General features: G+C 46.7%; 1 protein-coding gene across 1 annotated transcript in view; it reads left to right on the plus strand.

The window, feature by feature from the left end:
- The first annotated feature begins 3,391 nt into the window (after positions 1-3,391).
- Positions 3,392-20,009, plus strand: part of BLK (BLK proto-oncogene, Src family tyrosine kinase) — a 79,331-nt gene continuing 62,713 nt past the window's right edge. The window contains exon 1 of the mRNA XM_040469902.1: positions 3,392-3,752. The gene's annotated coding sequence lies outside the window, so the exon portion shown is untranslated. The remainder of the gene's footprint in view (positions 3,753-20,009) is intronic.

The raw sequence follows: 20,009 nt of genomic DNA on the forward strand, positions 1-20,009 counted from the left end.
GGCACCACTGTGCATTTTTATTTTTAGGGTTTTATTTTGTTTTTTAGTCTAGCTTTCTAAGGGTAACCCCTGCTTCTGCATTGTTTAATGGTCAGGCAATTATTTGGACAGAAGTTATTCTCAGACACCTTGAATATGTAAACCTTCCACCTTCTGCTGCCCCAGCTGTGTGTGGTTGGAGGAAAAAATTCAAATCTACAGAAAGTCCTTAGGTTTCCCTTGACTTTCACTTTTTGCTTCACTCTCTCAGTTCTCCCCAACTCATGCATATTAGAGCAGTCAGTCAAATATGTATGGGGTGTTTATTAGCTCAGCCCTTTCATGGCTCTCTCACTTCCAGAACCTCCCCCTTACATTTCTGGGTGATTTTCTGCCCACTCTGAACCGAGGATACAAACTCAAGCAAGTAAAGCTGCAGATTTTCATTTCCTGTCTCGAACTGATTCCATGACCTTTAACCCATAAAACTACCAATTTTCATCTCCCCATCACAGACCGCATCTGTCACCACTAGCTGGTAAAGCCACTGGTATCACTAACTAACAGCCCTCAAACCAAGCCCACCATTCATTCCCACTAGAAAAGCAGTAGAACACATAAGCAAGAAGACCACAGACTCACGGTCATTCTAATGTAGTAGCAGTTTTTCAAGTTTCTTGAGTTTCTTTTCTTCAAGTTCTTCAAGTTTCTTTTCAAGTTTCTTCTCTTTTTTTAGTGTTTATTTATTTTGAGAGAGAAAGAGAGAGCATACATGTGCACAGGGAAGGGACAGAGAGGACAGAGAGAATCCGAAGCAGGCTCCACACTGTCAATGCGGAGCCCTACGTGGCGCTCGATGTCATGAACTGTGAGACCATGACCTGAACGGCAATCAAGAGTCAGACGCTTAACCAACTGAGCTACCCAGACACCCCAAGGTTAAACCTTCTTAATTTGTTATCTGCCTCTGCTCATTTTCCAGTGCTCTGAGATGGTTGGTTTCAACAACTGTGTCTAGTTTTATACTTGTTTTCTTCAAAGGGAGATCGCCCAGCTTCTCACGCCACTATTCCTGCAGTGAATCGTGGACTGGATTATTTTAATGTTTCTTCTACTCAAATATTTTATTGCACACAGCTTTTGATTTTGATCAGAAATGTACTGGTGTCAGGAGACTGGTATAGATCCATGGAAGGAGAGGAAATTTTGCATGAGTCATCTCAAAAGTGCAAAAATAAATGGGGGAGGCAGTGAGGCTGAACACTAAATGGGGGTTTCAGAGTCTAGTCTCAGTGCAGCCATAAAAGCCCTCTCTGAGGTTCTCTAACAAACATGTCTAATAAGGACACTCTTAGTCTCACCTGACACGTTTCACTGCTTCCTATCTTCTCCCCTGGGTCCTGCCCCTGCCTCCCCTCTGCCTTTCTGGTGGATTCTATGACTCTGTGAGGGTGAAAATGGCTGAAATTAATTTTCACTTCTGCTCAGACATGTGAAACCCAAGAGCAAGGTCATTTCCTCGTTCTTTTCTGAGTGGCTGCTAGAATCCATTTTTGGTTTTTTTGAACCCCTGTCTCTTGGAGGTGGATAGAAAGGTGACAATTTTTTTTTCCAGACCACTAAAACATCAGCTTATCCTCCCTTCCCTGCAAACACTCACATCCCCTTGCACTCCAATCTTGAATGGATGACCCAGAGTCAGAGGAACATAGATTTTTTTTCCTTAGGAAGATGCATCTCTTATTCCCCACTATGCTCTCAATATAAAATTTTGTCCCCAAATCACTTATTTAGTCATTTCTTTAATTATACATAGTTGGACATAACTCAGCATCACTGAGTCCTTGTTCAGTAGAAGACTCAACCTAGGTATCTGCCTCTGAGCGTTTGAAGGATTCTTAGTCACAAATCATGTTCAAAATCATCTCCTTGGTAACTCCCCCCAATAATCCCTGATGCTCCTATAGCTCCTGCCTCTGTTCTACTACTCTGCCCTGTTGGGCTTCTATAGCCACACTTATCATACCCCATTATAATGTCTGTCGACCAGACACCCTTCCCAGGTTCCCTAGGCTGACTCCCTCAGAGGAAGGTCATGTTTATTTATATCTCTACCCCTAGCCTCTGACGTGTGCTTATCACAGAGCAAACATTCACAAAATTTGTTGTGTTAATTGAATTGAAATAAAAAGACTAAATAATCTCATCTCAAGTCAGCAATTTTTTAAATCATATGCTTAAGGAGTTTGGGATCCTTTCAACTTGCATTTAACGCTTAGATCCAACTCTCAGGTGTCAAGAGATGAATAAGTAATAAATTAATAAGAGCTATGATGCACTGAGCACAAGTGGTTCTGGACACTGTTTGGGGCTCTTCACTACCAAGAATAGAAGACAAAGCGGTGATAAGGATTAGATTTGGAACTTGGATTAGGTGTATTCACATCAGCTACTGGTTATTTGGAGTTTACTATTGCTAAATACTGTAACAGATATAATCTTTTATGCATTAATCCACTTACTGTCACAAAAACTTTTTGGAGAAATTAAGAAGATTGTTTCCAAGGACGCTTAGAACCCAAAAACTGTGTTGCTGCTGCTGTTGCTATGAATATCTGTCAAAAAGCTCTTTCTTACTGAAAACTCACAGCAACTTATTGTCTTAGTCTTAAAATCCATGAGGAAACTGAGATCTGGACTGTGGTCCCAGGCCAGGAGTAAAGCAAGCCTATCTGAATTCCATCCCTGCCAAGGTTCCCAGACATAAAGGCAGGAAAGGAGCTTGCCCATGGGCTCCCTTCTGTCCCTGGATCACAAAGCAGGTGACCAGTGGCTTACCATGTCTGGCTGGACCCGCAAGCCTCCTGAGGTTGTCTCAGCAACTTGGTCTTGTTGGTCCCTTAGCTGGTATAGTACAGGACAGGCACCACCTCACCATTCCAGATTGTTAGGTCCATCATTCTCTGCTCCCCTGAGTGTTCCGAGTCAAGTGAAGTGGCACTACTGAAAGGATTCTGCAATCAGAACCAATGACTGGCTAGAGGGCCACTTGTTTTAGAAATGAGAATTCACATTTATTGAGAGCCCATTCTGTGCCCGTCACTCCCACCCATTCTATCATTTGTGCCCATAGTATCTCTGGGCTGGGTATCATCGGCACTATTTGGAAGACAAAACAAAACGAACAAGGCTAGGGAACAGCTGCCCAGGCTCATACAGATGGCACAAGGCATCAGAGACCAAGCTCTTTCTTGTCTTGCGGATAAATACTGCTAGGCAGAGCTAAATACCCTGTAGAGTTAGCTTGGAGGTTTACTAACTCTGCCCAGTTTGGTGTAGGAAGGCACCACCCATGTCACTAAACCAAAACCCCATGAGAAAACTTTAGTGGCAGAGAGTCATCGGGACCAGTGGAGCCCAGGGCCTGAGAAAGACCAGCTGCTTGCGGTCCTTCCTCACAGGTTTTTCTGGGTCAGCAGTGCCCACTGGACCTAGTGAACCCACAGAAGCCTTCAAAGAGCTCAGCGAGAAGGGCAGGGCTCCTTGGGGGAAGCTGGTGAAGCTCTGACCACAAACCCAGGAGCCGGCCACCTCTGCCTGGTGCTCGCTGCCAGCAGGAAGCCACAAGCTACGTGAACCGATTGAGACAACAGGCATGGGTTTTTTCTTTGGGATTGCATCAAGAGTTGCTGGTTATAGCTAGAAAGCTGTTGCATCACAAGGGTGCCGGGATTTAAAAAGCCATGGTGAAAAGCTACTGAGCATTTGTCAAGGTAAGACTGCATCTTCTACCTTTTTGACCATCTTATTCTTTTAAACTGTGCAAACAGTGTTCTGAGGCCTGTGGTTGGGAGAGTGGTCAGGAACATCACTTTGGATGTTACAGAGAGAGAAGACATTAACATGATCTGAGCCATAGCTATGAATAGATTGTCCGATCATTTGTTGGTTTCTACTTTGGAGAGTTTTTTAGTTGTGTGTGTTTATGTGTTTCTTTATCTTTCTTTCTTTTTTTCCCCATATTTTTCTATGTTTATTTATTTTTGAGAGAGAGAGCACACAAGTATGGAAGGGGCAGAGAGAGAGAGACAGACAGACAGAATGCGAAGCAGGCCCTAGGCTATGTACTATCTGCTCAGAGCCCAACGCTGAGCTTGAACTTATGAACTGTGAGATCATGACCTGGGCTGAAGTCAGATGTTTAAACGACTGAGCCACCCAGGAGCTCCTCATTTTCTTTTTCTTTCTCTCTCTCTTTTTTTTTTTTTTTTTTAATAAAAGCTTATCCATCCAGGTAGATTCTGCTTCTTGGGTTTTCTAAGCTGGAAAAGTCAGTGAATGTGCCACAGGAAAGGTAGGAGAAGACTGAGGGGTGGGAATATGGGTGGGCACACACATACCAGCTGTGGGGCTCCAAGCAAGTTACTCGGCCTCTCTATAAACCAGGGTAATTGTACCTAAGAGGCAGACATGATAGAGATTAGCAGTGATGGAAGGGGAGTGTCAGTTTGGCTCAACGTAAATGATTGGTTGTTGCCCTTTCTAAATGTTGTTTTTAAATAAGTTTATCCATTTCTCAGACATCAGGGGTTGGGTGATGAAATAGGTTTAATGATGACTTTTTTGGCTAAGAGAGCCATTTCTGAGAAGGAAAGAACAGTTGCTAACATATTTTGAGAGGATTTTTAAAATTCTAAGTTGTTGGGTTTTTTGGGGTCTGTTTTTGCTTTTTTGTATTCAAGTTAGTTAACATACAGTGTAGTCTTGGTTTTAGGAGTAGAACCCAGTGATTCATCTCTTACATGTGACACCCAGTGCTCATCCCAAAAAGTGCCCTCCTTAATACCCATCACCCATTTAACCCACACCCCCAATTCTTAGGTTTTGACAACTGTTCTAGTCATTTCATAATTGACCACTGCTTTCAACTATCCACATTACCAAGAAACTAAATAATTTTTATCATTGCGGCGCCTGGGTGGCTCAGTCCATTAAGTGTCCAACTCTTGATTTTGGCTTAGGTCACAATCTCATGGTTTGTGAGTTTGAGCCCTGTGTGGGGCTCTGTGCTGTCAGCACTGAGTATGCTTGGGACTCTCTCTCTCTCTCTCTCTCTCTCTCTCTCTCTCTCTCTCTCAAAAATAAGTAAATAAACATTAAAAAAAGAATTATTGCCATTGTGCTTCCATTGTTATAGAGAAAAATTCCACATGATATGTGTAGATGCTTCTCCTCTCTAGATGGAGCTTGACTCTGCTCACCTTGAGTGCGGAAGGGACTTAGAATGAAGTATGGAAAGGGAAGAACAGTAACTCTGTAGTGGAGAACATCAGCAGACGCCACCTTAAACAGGTGGTCAAGGTTAACGTCTCGAGGGATGTCGTGTTATATTGTGTAACTTTGGCTGCGGTGAAAGGAGGAAAGTACTTCCCCTCTGCGCTGTCCTTCCCCCAAACATTTAACCCCGGTCTCATCATGAGACAAATCCAAAGGGAGGGACAATCTGCAGAACATTTGACCTTCACAATTGTCAAGGTCATGGAAAATGAGGAAAGATGGGGAAACTGTCACACATCAGAGGAGAGTAAGGACACCTGACAACTAAATCTGGAATTAACATCTGGGATGGGATTGGATGCTTCCTGGCGGTGTGACCTTGGACAAGTCACCAAATGTCTTTGTGAAAAGTCCTTAATGAAAATAGGTAAAATCTAAATAAAGCCTGGAGTTTAATTAATACCATTGTGCCAATGTGAATTTCTTAGTTCTGCCAACTGTACCATGGTTAGGTAAGATGATAATATTAGGGGAAGCTGAGTGTAGGGTATATGGGAAGTCTCTACACTATCTTTGTAACTTTTCTATAAACCTAAAATTATTCCAAAATAAAAAGCTAAAAAAAATTATGCTCCTGCCCTAAAGCAGACATGGTCAAAATGTGAACATGCTTGGAGAAACCGAGCATGGTCCAGTGGTCCCTACGCTCACTTTGAAGTTTCTGGAACATAGCAGGACTTTTGCTTTTTTTTTTTTTTTTTTTTTTTTTACCATTGTCTCTCCCAACCTTAGTCCTAGAAATTTCTATATTTCTTTTTGTGGCATTTTTTATCACTCATTTATTCTTTCATTCAGCACACATGTGTTGAGCCCTCACTCTATGTCAGGGGCTTCAGGGTTAAGTATCCCATCCTCTGTTTGCCCAGCAGAGCTCACTGTGCTGGGTCAGGCTCTCAGGCCTCCAAGTGCATGCCCAGAGACCCAAACCTGACCTCTCCTCAGTGAGGAAGGAGAAGGCCAGAATGGAGGCAGGTGAGAGCCCCAACCCTGTGTGGAATACCAGGATGGAATCTGCCATCCTCTGGTCCCAACCATCCCCACAGAATCTGTGGCCAGCCAAGCAGCCATGAGCTGTGCTGGAAAATAATTCCCTGAACTAAGCTGTGGCCTGAGGAACGTAGAACCAGCTCCTGATGGAGTGACGCCATGGCCTTGAGAGCTCACCGTGTTGCCCTAGAATCTGCAGCAGCTGGACAGAGCCATCAGGGGCCAGCATCCTTGTTTGGAAAGTTCAGGTGTGTGGGGAGGTAACAGGGGAGACTGAGAAACCTTTCTCCCACCCCACCCCCACACATGCCCCCCTCCACCAGGCCCAGTAGAGCAGGTGTGCCCTCATTCTGGGGTGATGTCCCAACCAGATTAGAGAAAGCAAGTGAGAAAGAAGAAAGAATCGTGAAGCTGTAGGAAGACAGCACCTAGATAAAAATCACAACACTCAGATGAAGATCGAAACCAAGAACAGTGATTACCACTGGGCCTAAAGTACCTTTCCTGTCAGATCTCCTGCTGCCCCCACTGCTAACCTATATGCACTTTGACTGGGCCGGTCACTCGCTTCTCTGAAATGCATGGGGGCCCGGGGTGGGGGGACAGGGCAGGTGGCACCTGCTCCTGCTGCTCTCTTGGCCTGGGACCTCCTCCCCACTTTGTCATCTGGGCAAGGCCCACCTGTTCTAATTCTCTTGACCAATCCCACCTCCTTCTCTTCTGTCACCAGTGTCCAAATCCATTCCTTGTCCCCGTGAACCTCCAGCAACATGCTTAGGGCTACTTGTTTGTAAGAGTTCTGGATCTGAGCTCCTCCAGGACAGGGAGCTGTCCCCCTTTCATCTCTCTTTGGGTCCTAGCACTCAGGACAACGTCTGACTCAGGGCAGGTACCCTGCAAAATGGTCCTTGAGTGAAAGAAACAAGGACAAGTTTTTGAATGCAAGTGAAGATTAAACTATGAGGAAGAAAGCTCAAAGGAGGAAAAACGTGTAAGATTTAATGATCGCCCTTAGCCCAATGAACTCCAGTGCCATGGTCATGCGGGGGTTTTAATAGGGGCCCCTGAAGAAGAAGATGCCTGTCAGCAGGTGTCTGCAAGGCGGTGCTGGCCAGAGGAAGATGCTGGGCCTTGGGGCCAACCAGTTCTGCACCAGGACCTGGCTCTGCCACTTCCAGCTGGGGGGTGTGAGCAAATGGCCCAGTTCTCTGTAAGGGTGCACCCAGCTTCAAGCACAGATATGAGAATTAAATTGAACCAGATGATTGGAGCCAGAGACGGAGGCATAGAAGAGGCTATGCCATGGTCCCTGCTGACCCTGCATGACCTTCACTCACAACAGGCCACTGTGTACACCAAAGGGCTGATGTTTCCCAAGCCATGTGGTAGAAGGAGGCTCCTTTGGGTGCCTTGTCATCACCACTTTCTTCTGGCTTCTTTGTATACCTTGATACCTGGGCTGCTGGGCTAGGACAAGGGTGAGGCAAGCAAGGCACCTGGGAGGCAGAATTTAAGGAGGCCCTCACCCTCAGGGGTGCTCAAGTGCAGGAAATGTTTGTGCATGTTTGTGTAGTGCCTACAAAGATATGAGATGATTTGTCCTTAATGGGTCAGGAATTCTGACCTCCAAGATCATGGAAACTTAATGAGTTCCATGGGGTCTATGAGCGCTGTGAAGTTGTCTGCAAGTTTTTGTGGACATTCACACTCTTCACTCTTCTCCACAGAGTGCTCCTGGCTTCTATCACAGTCCTGAAAGCATCTGCCAACCCAAAATATTTGGAATCACCAAGTCAAATATTTAGTAATGATAATTTAATTTTATCTCTCAATGTGTTGTGGATCCCAGAACTAGAAAGAACTTGGGCATAGGAGTATGACAAAGCAGGTGTGGCTGAGAGGTTCTCTTGCATAGAGAGTGGATGGCCAGCCTGTGAGCCAGAAGGCTTGGTTCAATGTTTAGCCCTGCTGTGACCTTGGACAAGTCACTGAATGTCTTTCTGAAATAATAATAGTTTGACCTCAGTCTCTACTGGCATAACTCAGGTAGGTTACTTTTGCCCTGGAGTCTTAGCTCTTTACTTGTTGGTAGCAGCCCATCATAGGGTTATAAGAATAAACTCTCAATGCCCTCTTAGGTGAGTTGAAACTGAAGAGTTTCCACCTAGATTCTATTCAGTTCTCTGTGTGAGAACCACCAGAGGAGTCCTTGTAATTTGAAAAAGCTCATTTCAGGGGCGCCTGGGTGGCTCAGTCGGTTGAGTGTCTGGCTTCGGCTCAGGTCATGGTCTTGCGGTTCGTGAGTTCGGGCCCCACGTCGGGCTCTGTGCTAATAAACAGCTCAGAGCCTGGAGCCTCCTTCGGATTCTGTGTGTGTGTGTCTCTCTCTCTCCCCCTCCCCTCCTCATGCTCTGCCTCTCTCTGTCTCTCAAAAATAAATAAATGTTTTTTAAAAAAATTAAAAAAAAAAGAAAAAGCACAGTTCACATTGTAACTTTTAACATTATTTTTATGCATGGTATTTATCTTGAAATCTGCAAAAGGGAGACCATGGCTTTGTTATGTTTCTCAAAGAGGCCATGAGGTCAATATGATTGAGAAACATAAATCTAGATATTTGGGGTGTTCCTCACCCCCTCCCCCTACCATGAAGCTAGTCAGTCTGAGAGCTGTGTGTCTGGATCTCAATGCTTGGAGTGTTCAGGGAATTGCATTCCAGAATCAGGCTTGGCACCCTTTCCTGGTGAGGGTATGCCATCCTAGGCTCCAGCTGAAGGCTGCTATAAGACACAAGGTAGGGACCTCACTGTGTCATCATTGCTGGGATGCCACTGAGACTGCTGTCCACCATGACACTCAGGATCACCCTACGAACGGCTGCAGGATGATTACTCTCAGGCTCCAAACCTGGAAAATCCACGCTTCTCCGGAGCAAAGGATGTCTCAAAGACACTGACTCTTCAAACCGATGATTTCCCACTCTGTGCTTTGGACTCCAGGACACTGAGAGCCTAATTTGCATCCAACCACTAGCAATTGGGCAGCGCATCTCATGGTCTGTATTCCTGTGTACAAGCTTGATGCTCAGATTTGTTTTCCTGCCCGAATTTGTCCTTTGGTCTTGATTTCTTCATTTGTTTTCCTCTGCTATCATTTCATACGTATTTTTATAAGTGGCTTCAAATCTTTTTGGAAGCACCAGAAAATGAGTAAGTCAATAAACAAAAACAGAACAGCATTTTTGAAAGCGCTTGATGCATGGTATGGGTGCTCGATAAGAATTAGTTTCCTTTCTGTGTACAAAACATAGACCAATTCTTTGTGTTTTTTGTTTGGCTTGTTTTGTTTCTACAAGGGTGCCACCTATGGTGAGATATTCAGCTGTGGGTCTGTTAGACATACACAAGCAGCTTGTTTCACTGCCTATTCTTACAGATATTCCTCTTGGTACTGCTACAAAGATTAGATGTAGTTATTCCATGGGAAGAGTCCGTTAATTCCCACCATTTCTATAGTAGAATCAGATTTTTAAAAAGATGTTTATTTAAAAAAAAAAAAAACTATTTCATTTGAGGGGTGCCTGGGTGGCTCAGTCGGTTGAGCGACGTCTCACTCTTGATTTTGGCTCAGATCATGATCTCACGGTCCATGAGTTTGAGCCCTGCAACAAGCTCTGTGATGGTGGTGCAGAGCCTGTTTGGGATTCTCTCTCTCTCTCTCTCTCTCTCTCTCTCTGCCCCTCCCTTGCTCTCACTCTCTCTTTCTCAAAGTAAACAAACAAACAAAAAAAACCTATTTCATTTGAAGATGGGATCAAAAACAATAACCCATTTCATGGTTTTATTTGGGTAGCTTTATGGGAAAGGCTCAAATCCCTTTTTCCCATGTGTTGACATGGAAAGGAATCATTTCCCCCTTGTGGTGTCTGTCTGATGGACATCCTGCCATCTGCCAGTACAGCAGGGGGAGATTAGGTTAAGATAGGTATCTCCTAGACTGAGAGCAGTCAGATGCTGGTAAATATTCAACAACCAGCTTTCCGGGAAACAAATGTACACACATATGTACACACATAAGTTTATTAAACATTTTACTGGTATAAAGAATATGTAACACATAATTTACAAATAAAATATGTGACGTTCTTGGGGCCCTGGGTTAAGTCAGTCGGTTAAGCTTCTGACTTCGGCTCAGATCATGATCTCCCGGTTTGTGAGTTCAAGCTTCATGTCGGGCTCTGTGCTGACAGCTCAGAGCCTGAAGCCTGCTTCAGATTGTGTGTCTCCCTCTCCGTCTGCCCCTTCCCTGCTTGTACTCTGTCTCTTTCTCTCTCTCTCTCAAAAATAAATAAACATGAAAACAATTTTAATAAAATATTCATTATAAATACCATAGAGCGATCGATTCTCCACAGAATGTTTTTGTTGACTTTTGCCAGATTCTCATATCCATGGGCTGCAACTGATGCACAAATATAGTGTTGGCATGAACATCCATTGGTATTTTCATTTATGTTAAGTAGACCAATGTGACAAAGACATGTTGGAATTGCACTCATGAGGCAGTGATGTCACTGGCGTCTTTGTTACATTGGCTAATAGTTTTTAATTACTCAAAACACTTTTCTCAAGTCCTTTGTGCTATTAACAGATATAAATAGGGCACATTTTAAAGGATTACCTACATTATTTTAACATTTTCTCCATCACGGTATTAAGTCTGAAAAATCAACAAAAAAACAAATCAACCCAGAAGCCCTTTCCTATTCCTGTGGTGTAAACACTCCTAGATTGCCAATTTCAAGCTGCCAACGTGACCTGGCTGGACATGGGGCCGGGAAGAGATGTGCAACAGCGCACCATTATACAGCATTTCCACTGCACACACAACTGATGTAAATGACCTCAGTGATAATAGTGAAATGTAGTGAAATAGCTGGGAAATGATGACATTTGGGTGTTTACTACCTTCGTTTTTAATATAACTCATTTAATTGTATTTTATATAATTTAATTTTGATTTTAGATCATTTTCATTTTATATGGTTTGGTGTTGAATAATGAGGTGCTTAACAAATGGCTCATAAAGTTCCCCCGAATTTAACAACTGGCTCTTACAAACCTGCACGAGTTGGCCCCAGCACATTGGTGATGAGAAGCAGGATACCTCAGTTTCAAACCACAGATCAGCGTCCTGTCTGCATCTGGCTTTGCGAAGCAGGGACCAGTGGAGAATAGCTTGCCACCTGGGCTTTCCTGAGTCCTGAGCCTTGCAAAAGAGGCCCAGGTACCCAGAGGGTCCTGCTGTCTGCTTGGTGGCAGGGAAAGAGGGGGAAGTGTATGGCCCTGGATAGAGACTTTCTTCCCACAATGGTCATGCCCCTGCACCAGTTGCTGGTGCTGGTGACCTAACTTTGGGAGACCATAGCCCCTTGAGGCATTTCATGGAGCTTATAAGCTTCTTTAACTTGCATGTAAACTTTTGTGAACACAGGCAACCCTCTACAAAGAGCATTTCTGGCTTTCATCAGATTTCATCCATCCAGGAGGGTTTGGGACTTGCTGGTACAGAAAGAATTGACTTCTGGTTAATTCCTGGGGGGAACGTGGCTTTCCCATATGCTCTTGAGTCAACACGGGATTCTCTTCCTGCTCCAAGAATCACTCCTGGGAGGCCTTTGCCACCAGCGTCAGTTAGACGTAGAAAGCAGAGACGTTAAACAGGGCTCTGTGAGGTACAGAGTGCTTGTTGTCGGCAACTGTCTGAGGCTGAGATTGGCAAGGAGATACCTGCTCATATCGGCCTTAACAACCAGACCTGGTGGCTCTGTCACAGGTGTGGAGGAGGTAAGGGTGGGGTGTCACTTGTACCCATGTTTCTGCTGGGACCTTACTTCAGCTGAAGCTGCTAGCCTCTTGGGCTGTCAGAGAAAGGAGCCAGCTCCCAAACTCTCCTCCTGGTCAAATAAGTCTTCCGAGGCTCCTTTGCTCCATGTTGTCACTCAGACAAGTAGCCTCTGAGAACAAGCAAATGGGAAGTGAAAGTAACACCCCCAGAGAGGCTTCTGGCTCAGAGATGAAGGACAGGCCCTGTGACTGATGTCTTCCTCAGAGCTGGGACTCTGGCCTTTAGAGAAATCTCATTTGCTTGCACAATAGTTTCCTCACAGAAAGGTCATACTCCTTTGTGGCATAGGAAAAAGGGTTTAAAATCTTTCTCCATGAGGCCCCTTGATTAGGGTGCACATGGCTTGCAATGCAACGTTCATTGGATTCCTGCAAAATGACTGTGACATTCATCCCAGTGGGTCTGGAGCCTTCTGTTTTCAAATCAGATTCCTCTAATTGCTGCCTGCACATAAAGCCACTCTCTGATGACGTGTGCTCCACCTTCCTGCCAACTCCCCCCTCCTATTTATTTGTATGCTGTCCAAACCGCCACGGAGAGACAGCCTGTATGTAAGAAAGTTGACATCTCCATGTTTGGTCCTTCCTTTCCTGTCGAACTGGAAAGCCTGTTGGAAATTGAATGAAGAAAAGGCATGAAAAAGGATGGGGAAGAACTGTGGGCTCTGGGGAGCTAACTCTGTCCCTATAGAGTGTTGTCATAAGTTTGATATTTAAGATCAACGAATCTTAAATGGACTTCTGTGAATCTTCATGGTTCCATGCTTTTAGTTCCTTGCACGTGGGAATGGCCGCCAGCCAGCCTCCACTGAGCACGTGCTCAAAAATGTCTCCAGTGTGGTGGTTTGCTGTTGGAGATTGCCCGAGTGACTGAGGGTGTCCCCCACCTCCCACCTGCCCCACCTGAGATTCAGTCTGAGAAGGGAGCGCTTCTACTTCCAGCCTGGGATGTCCTGGAGCTCTCTGGCAGGTGGTGTTTAGGGGAAGTTGTCCATTTCGGACCCTGTTTTAAAGATGTTATAACTAGAAAAACAAAAAAGAAAATCTCTCCAGGGGAAGAAGTTATTGATGTAGGATATGCTCTCTCTCCATCTCACACACACACGAACACACACAGCCACACAGGCACATGCACACACAAGCACATGCACAGACACACGGAGGCACGCACACAGAGGTGACACACATACCTACCAACAACAACAAAACATGCCCAAACCCACTGTTGCCAAGGCCATTGTGACAGAGTAAGGAATAAAGTCTGCCCTGTAAAGAGGTTTCCAAGCTTCATCCATTTTGTAGCAATCCTATTGCTAAAGCACCTTCCTCCCTAAAGTTCTTCTCGTTTGTTGCTCTCATCATGCAAAGTTCTCTGCTGTCAAGCGGCAAGAAGTGCCTGTCTTCTAGTCTGAGTGGGTCTTGAGAAGGGAGGGAGCATTCTCCTCCTCCTCCCCTCAGCTCAGAGCCCAGAATGGTGTGTTGGCAGCCAGCAGCTCCATGGGGATGCTGGGATGGGGGTGACAGGAGGGGCCCCATCTCCTTCTTTCTCTGGGGCTGGCCTTCCTTCACCCAACTCCACACTGAAGAGGCAGGGTCTGAAATCCTCAGGATCTTTGCCTCATCTTCCACTGCCCTGCTAAGGGTGACTGAGTCCCCCCTGTCCCCCGACCCCAACCTTTACCCCAGCATCTTCTGGAGGAGGCTCTGTTCCCTGTGGAAGAAACCTAAAGTGCGGGGAAAGTGGGAGCCTTAGCAAAGGCCAGAGGGTGGGCTAGAACACTCACTGGTTTCCCTGACTGAGGGCAATGCTGTGATAACATCTGTGATAATATCTGTCTCCTCCTTTCTCAAATTTGTCCCTGGATCTCCACTGCTTTAACTCAGGCCCTTCCTGCCTCTAGACTAGATGACTGCCACATCCATAGAGCTCCTGTCTTCTCTGCAGTGATTTGCACTGCAGTCCATCCTCTCTGTGGCTGGCAAGGTCTCTCTGAAGCTCAAATGTGGCCCTGGCACCCCCAGAGGAACATCTCTGTTGACTCCTCAGTGCCTGAGAACAAAACCCAGGCCTCCTGGGACCAGATGTCTTAGTCTCCTGTTCCAGCTTCTCTCCTGGTGTTCTTCTGTAGGCACGTTGGGCCCAGCAGTCCTGTCCCCAGTGACTCCCTGTTGCCCATCACACCTCAGAGCTTGTGCTGAGCCCTCTTCTCCACTTGACATTCCCATCTCCGTGAGGAAAGCTCCTGTGCATCCTTGAAGTTCCAATCCCAAGGTCTCAGCCTCCACAAGTCTTCCTATAACTGTGCCACCCTGGCCCAGGCACCAGCAGGCATGGCTGATGGCTTCTTCTAATGAGCGCAGCAGGGGGCTAGGGTAGCAAGGGCCTCATGCCAGGCACATGCACACACAAGGACACACCCTCATTCCCTGTTTGCACAACCCCACTGTATCGCCAGTTCCCAGTGGCACACCCAGAGAGCAGAGTTCCTTTTCTGAGGTCACACAGATAATCAGTGACCAGACTGACCCTCAAGCTGGACCTCCTAGCTCCTCACTCTGTCTGGTCACACCATAGGGTGTCTCTAACACAGCCTTCAAACCACCCTGAAACTCTCCCATGACCCCTTTGCAAATCTAAGGGGTAGACAATGCATGGCTGAATTTGTCCCTTTGCTTTATTCCCTTTTACCTTCCAAAGGTCAACACTCAGAAATACGTATTTTGCTCATTTGTCATTCATTTAAAAAGAAGAAGAAGAAGAAGAACGTGCTGATTGCGAGAACAATGAGGCTAAGGGGGAATCTTTGGAATTGTTGATAAGGACACCGACTTCAGAGAAAGTGGAAGAGTAGGTTGAGTGAGTCTGTTACGAAGGTGGTCCTGGCCTCTGGAAGAACATCTGGAGGGCTCAGTGAAGTCATGACAGAGTAAATTCATGTGGGGTGAGTGTAGACTTGAGTCCACACTTGATGAGCAAAAATGGAATATCTAGTCTGAACATCTTGATTTCTGCTGGTAGTGGAAAATAGCCCCAGTGAGCTCAGTGCTCTCTCCCTTTCTCCAGGGCTGGGCCCCAGTTCTGGGGGGGGGGGGTGCTAATGGGTGTTAGGACTTTGGGGCAGTGCAACACATCTGGTCTTCATCATCAATCCACACAGGCCACTGCTAGGATGTCTAGTTCCAGCCTCTGACCTGGGTCAAGCCCTCCTCCAGGACTTCTATGCCACATCATGGGTGCTGCAGTCATCACGCTGCTCCCCTCCAACTTTGGACCAAGGGACTCTGGGTGAGACCACCTGGGTTCCTGTATTGCCCAGACCAACTCACCGCATTTCTCTCAATCTGAGCCAGGAGAGTTCTCTTGTTTCTCCTTTCTGTTTCCCTGTGGCAGTGGCTTAAACGTGGGCGAGGAGGAAAATAATAAATGAATAGAAGAAGAAAAAAATCCATTCACATCTCACAAAAACGTTCTGCTGACAGAAACCCTGGGTAAGCAACACTGGACTTGTTGCTTTGATTTTTTTTGTTCCAACATAGAGTACAAATGTACATCTTGTTTCCAAACTGTGTCTACAAACTTAGGGAACTGTGAGAGTGCCCATGGATCAGGACGAATAGGGGAAGGGAACTGAGGCAGACGAGGGAGGACGGATGGTTTGCCAACCAGCTCCAGCTGTGGGAGGAATGGACACGAGAACTTGGAAAGAAAGCAGAACACCCTAGCTTCCTACCTGTGGTAGACCATCCCACCCCCAGGAGTGATCCTCCATCCAGTGAGTCCAGCCTGGACCACCAGGAGGATATCGAGATGCAGGTGGGCACTGATGGCTCCTGCTGAGGTGGGGGCCTGTCGCTGCCTCTGAGGAGGACAGATGGCCCTGATTGGAAGGGAAGATACCACCCACCTCAGCTTCTGGGAGCCATCAGAGGAAGGGAAACAATACTCTAAAGGAACTTTAAAGAGACAGGAGCCTCGTGATCCCAGTGGAGATAAAGGATCCAGCTCAGGAAGCCAGATAGTACTCGGAATCTAGAAGGGGCCAGAGGATTCCAGTGGGCAGACTTGAGAGTTTGGGGAGGGGGAGATCTGAGGGTTCGTGTGGAGGTAAAGCAGAATGGGTGCCAAAGATCAACCAGGCATTAGGGGTACAAATGACTTTAGTAAGACAGGATAGTGACCTCGTTAGGACTGGAGGAGGAGCCTGAAACCAGTGGGGGAAGAAATTGGGAGAGCTGAGATGAGGATGCCCAAGAATGCCAGCCTGTGCCAAGCGGGTTCTGTCCCTGAGGCTGCGTTTCTACAGCTGGGCACTGGTCTTGCCATCTTGGCTGGGGGACTTCCTCTCTCTGGTCTTCAGGTCCCGACCCTGCCAACGAGGGGGTAGGCCAAGTGGGCTCTGGGCATTCCATCCAGTCAACCCTTTGCTGGGTCTACTGGGCACATAATGCATAGCGATCAAATGTGGAATAGCTGCCAGTACTTGAGCGCCAAGAAATGTGCCAGGTGCTTTGTGCAATGAACTCCTTTAATTCCTGCAACAGTCCCGTGTTGTCATCAGGACCCCACCGAGGGCCCCGGGGCCAGAAGGCCAGAGCCCAGATGCAGACTCGGGTCTGTGTGACTCCAAAACCGGTGCTCTTCGCTTTCAATTATTCAGTCTATCAACCGCCCACTGTGTGCAGAGCACTGACCCAGGCCAACAGTAAGGGCAAGAGAAGCTTATCGCCGGTATCGAGGCAGAGGCCAAACCCTGCTGTGAAATTGCAGCTGGCCCAGCCACACACAGCAACTGAGCAGAAATGGGCCGCCAAGCGTGGAGGAGCGCAGCGTCACGTTCACTTGGCATCTGGGAAACCTCTGCCCGAGGGGGCATCCAGCACAAGCTTGCTGTCCAGAGAATGCCTCTCTTGTCCTGTGGGCTAGGTCAGCACCTGTCAACTTGCCTTTTCCCTTGCTGTCTGAGCATCGCTCCTGTCTACCCAGGAGCTCCAGCCTCCGTGACATCACCTTTCATTTCTCTGTTTCTCCCCACATCTGCCCACCCTTAGGGATCAGTCATCTCCTGAAATTCCTCCTGCCCCATTGTCTCCCTGCCCTGAAACTGTCAGTTGTCCATTGTTACTTATTGTGACACGCGCTAAGCCAGATACATGCTAGGCCCCGAGGACACAGAAATGAGAGTCGCTAAGTCAGACGTGAAGAGCCATCCTCCCCACCCCCATCCGTCTGTGACAGGGCTGTCGCCGAGGTCCTGCGACACGCTTTGAGGACATCAGATGAGGAAGCCACTCATTTATCCAGGGGCCAGAAGAACTATGATAGAGGAGCTGCAGGAGGAGGGGTTTCGCAGGGCCCAATACCCCTGCGTGCAGCTCTGGGGCGGGGACTACCGCCCCCTACTGTTCACATTCCCCAGCGGTAAGTGCCCAGAGGAGAGGGAGGCAGTTTGGGGCTCAGCCCGGGGGAAGTGAGCCAGAGCGCAAGACCGCTTTTACGTGGGAGGCTCTGTGCTAATGACTAGTATGCTGACCACGACCTTTAAGAAGGTCAAGTGGCTTCCTGACGCCCGAAGCTGCTGCCCCTCCAGCAAGCTGCACTGCAGGAAGCTTTTCTGTAATTTTCTCTTCGTGTCTGTTTGAGAGCAGCCAACCTCCCAGCGCCCACTGGGACCCCTTGGGGACTCCATGCCTGTTTACAGCATCAGCAAACATCAGACAAGTCATTTACCTCTGACTCTGTGGGTCAGTCCACTTGTGCATGGCATGAATCTGAACACCAGAGAGGCTCACATGGATTTAGACACAAAGTCCTCAGGCTGCTTGGATGAACCAGTCTCCCCATTGGCTGGACTCAGATGCCAAGGACCTAACGCATGGAGGGTCCGCCAGGGTGGGTGATGGAAGGCAGGAACAATGAATGTGCTCTCACTGCTCTTTCAGTCCCTCGCTTGGTTTTGTGTGTAGGGGGGTCTGGCGGAGCTCTGACGGGGTCTGCCCACCCTGCCTGCCTTCTCAGCCAGCTGAGAAGGGAAGCCACAGAAAGAGCCGGGTGCTTGGAGGCGGGACAGTGCCACAGCCATTTGGAAGAACAGGCAAATTTTGTACAGATTTATCATTTATCTCCTTACCTCACAACTGTAAACTTTATGTAACACCAAAAAAGAAAATTGAAAGCAGCTACAAACCATCAATAATTCTACTAACCTCACATTTTTACCCAAGAGCTACTTGTCTTGGTTCACATGATACGGTTTTTAACGGCCGGAATCACAAGGGACGTGGCAGTTTGGATTCTTGGATTCTTTGGAAACGCATCTTTTCCGTGGCTGTATGTCTTCACAATGATCATTTCTATGGCTGCATAATTTCATTTCACTGTGTTAACTCTAATTTCACCATTTCAACTGGACATTGGCTTGTTTTTTTTTTTTTTTTAACATCATAGAGGGCTTTGATTAAAAACAAAATAACATGTAGTTTGCAAAGCCATGCTGAACCCCATGACACAGCTGAAGGCTATTCTTTCCTAATCCCTGCAAGGATGGACAGACAATTACACAGGGAGCCCAAATGCTCATTTTGAGGGTGGAGTCGGGTGGATTTGGGATTGCATTTTACGTCATGGTGATAGTGGCCTGAGTTCATCCTCTGCCATCAATTCCTTGTTGTCAGCAACCATATTTGCTGGCCAGGGTGACCGATGTGGTCTTTGGCCAGAGAATAGGCTTTCCTCTCTATGAAATGAAATGACTCATGAAGAAAGAAAACCCAAGGCTTTGGCCTCATCTGTCCCAAGGTTCTTAATCAGAGGTCTGTGAAGTGCTGTGGGAGTTTTTAGGGGGAAGGGTGCTGAAATTGGGCACAAAATATAATATGTATGTACGAAAGTGTATTTTCTGGGGAAAATCTGTACTTTCACTAGATTCTCAAAGAAGGCTGCGACCCCAAAAATGTTTTATTTATTTAGTTGAGAGAGAGAGAGAATGGGGGAAGGGATAGGGGCAGAGAGAGAAAGAGAGAGAATCCCAAGCAACCTCCACCCTCAGTGCAGAGCCTGACACAGGGCTCAGTCCCACGATTTTGAGATCATGACCTGAGCTGAAATCAAGAGTTGGGTGCTCAACCAACTGAGCCACCCAGGCACCCCGATGCCAAAAATGCTTTAAAAGACAACTGATCTCTCTCTCTCTCTCCCCACCTCCTACCCCAACTACTGCTCCTTTTGGGACTCTGGGATTGAAATGAAAGAACCCTAACAATCTATGTCTATATGCAGAGGTCCAGTCATGGTATGGAGAACCTATTATCCCCATTTTAAGGATGAGGAAATTGAGACTCAGAAATACTTCTAGGGGCAGGGTGCCTGGGTGGTTCAGTCGGTTAAGTGTCTGACTTGGGCTCTGGTCAAGATCTCACAGTTCGTGAGTTTGAGCCCGGCTTTGAGGTCTGTGCTGATAGCTCGGAGCTTGGAGCCTGTTTCAGATTCGGTTTCTGTCTCTGTCTGCCCCTTCCCCACTCGCACTCTGTCTCTCTCTCAAAAATAAATAAACATTAAAAAAAGTTTTTACAAAAAAATAAATACTTCAAGGGCCTAGAGCTAGCATGCAGGGAGCCTTGGTTCTGAACCCAAGTCTGTTTCACTAGCAAGTCTGTATGTGCATACCCATTTTACTAAAGTGCCCTATGGTTAAAAGAATTGTTTCTGTTTTTATTTCTTTAACCAAAGCTAATTGCTAATGCGTTAAAGTGAGAGACTCTGCTATGATTATGGCCATCCATGGTGCTTAACTAAAGGAAATG

Source organism: Herpailurus yagouaroundi, unplaced genomic scaffold (assembly GCF_014898765.1).
Source record: "Herpailurus yagouaroundi ecotype Mexico unplaced genomic scaffold, PumYag 28, whole genome shotgun sequence".
Classification (NCBI taxonomy): Eukaryota; Metazoa; Chordata; class Mammalia; order Carnivora; family Felidae; genus Herpailurus; species Herpailurus yagouaroundi.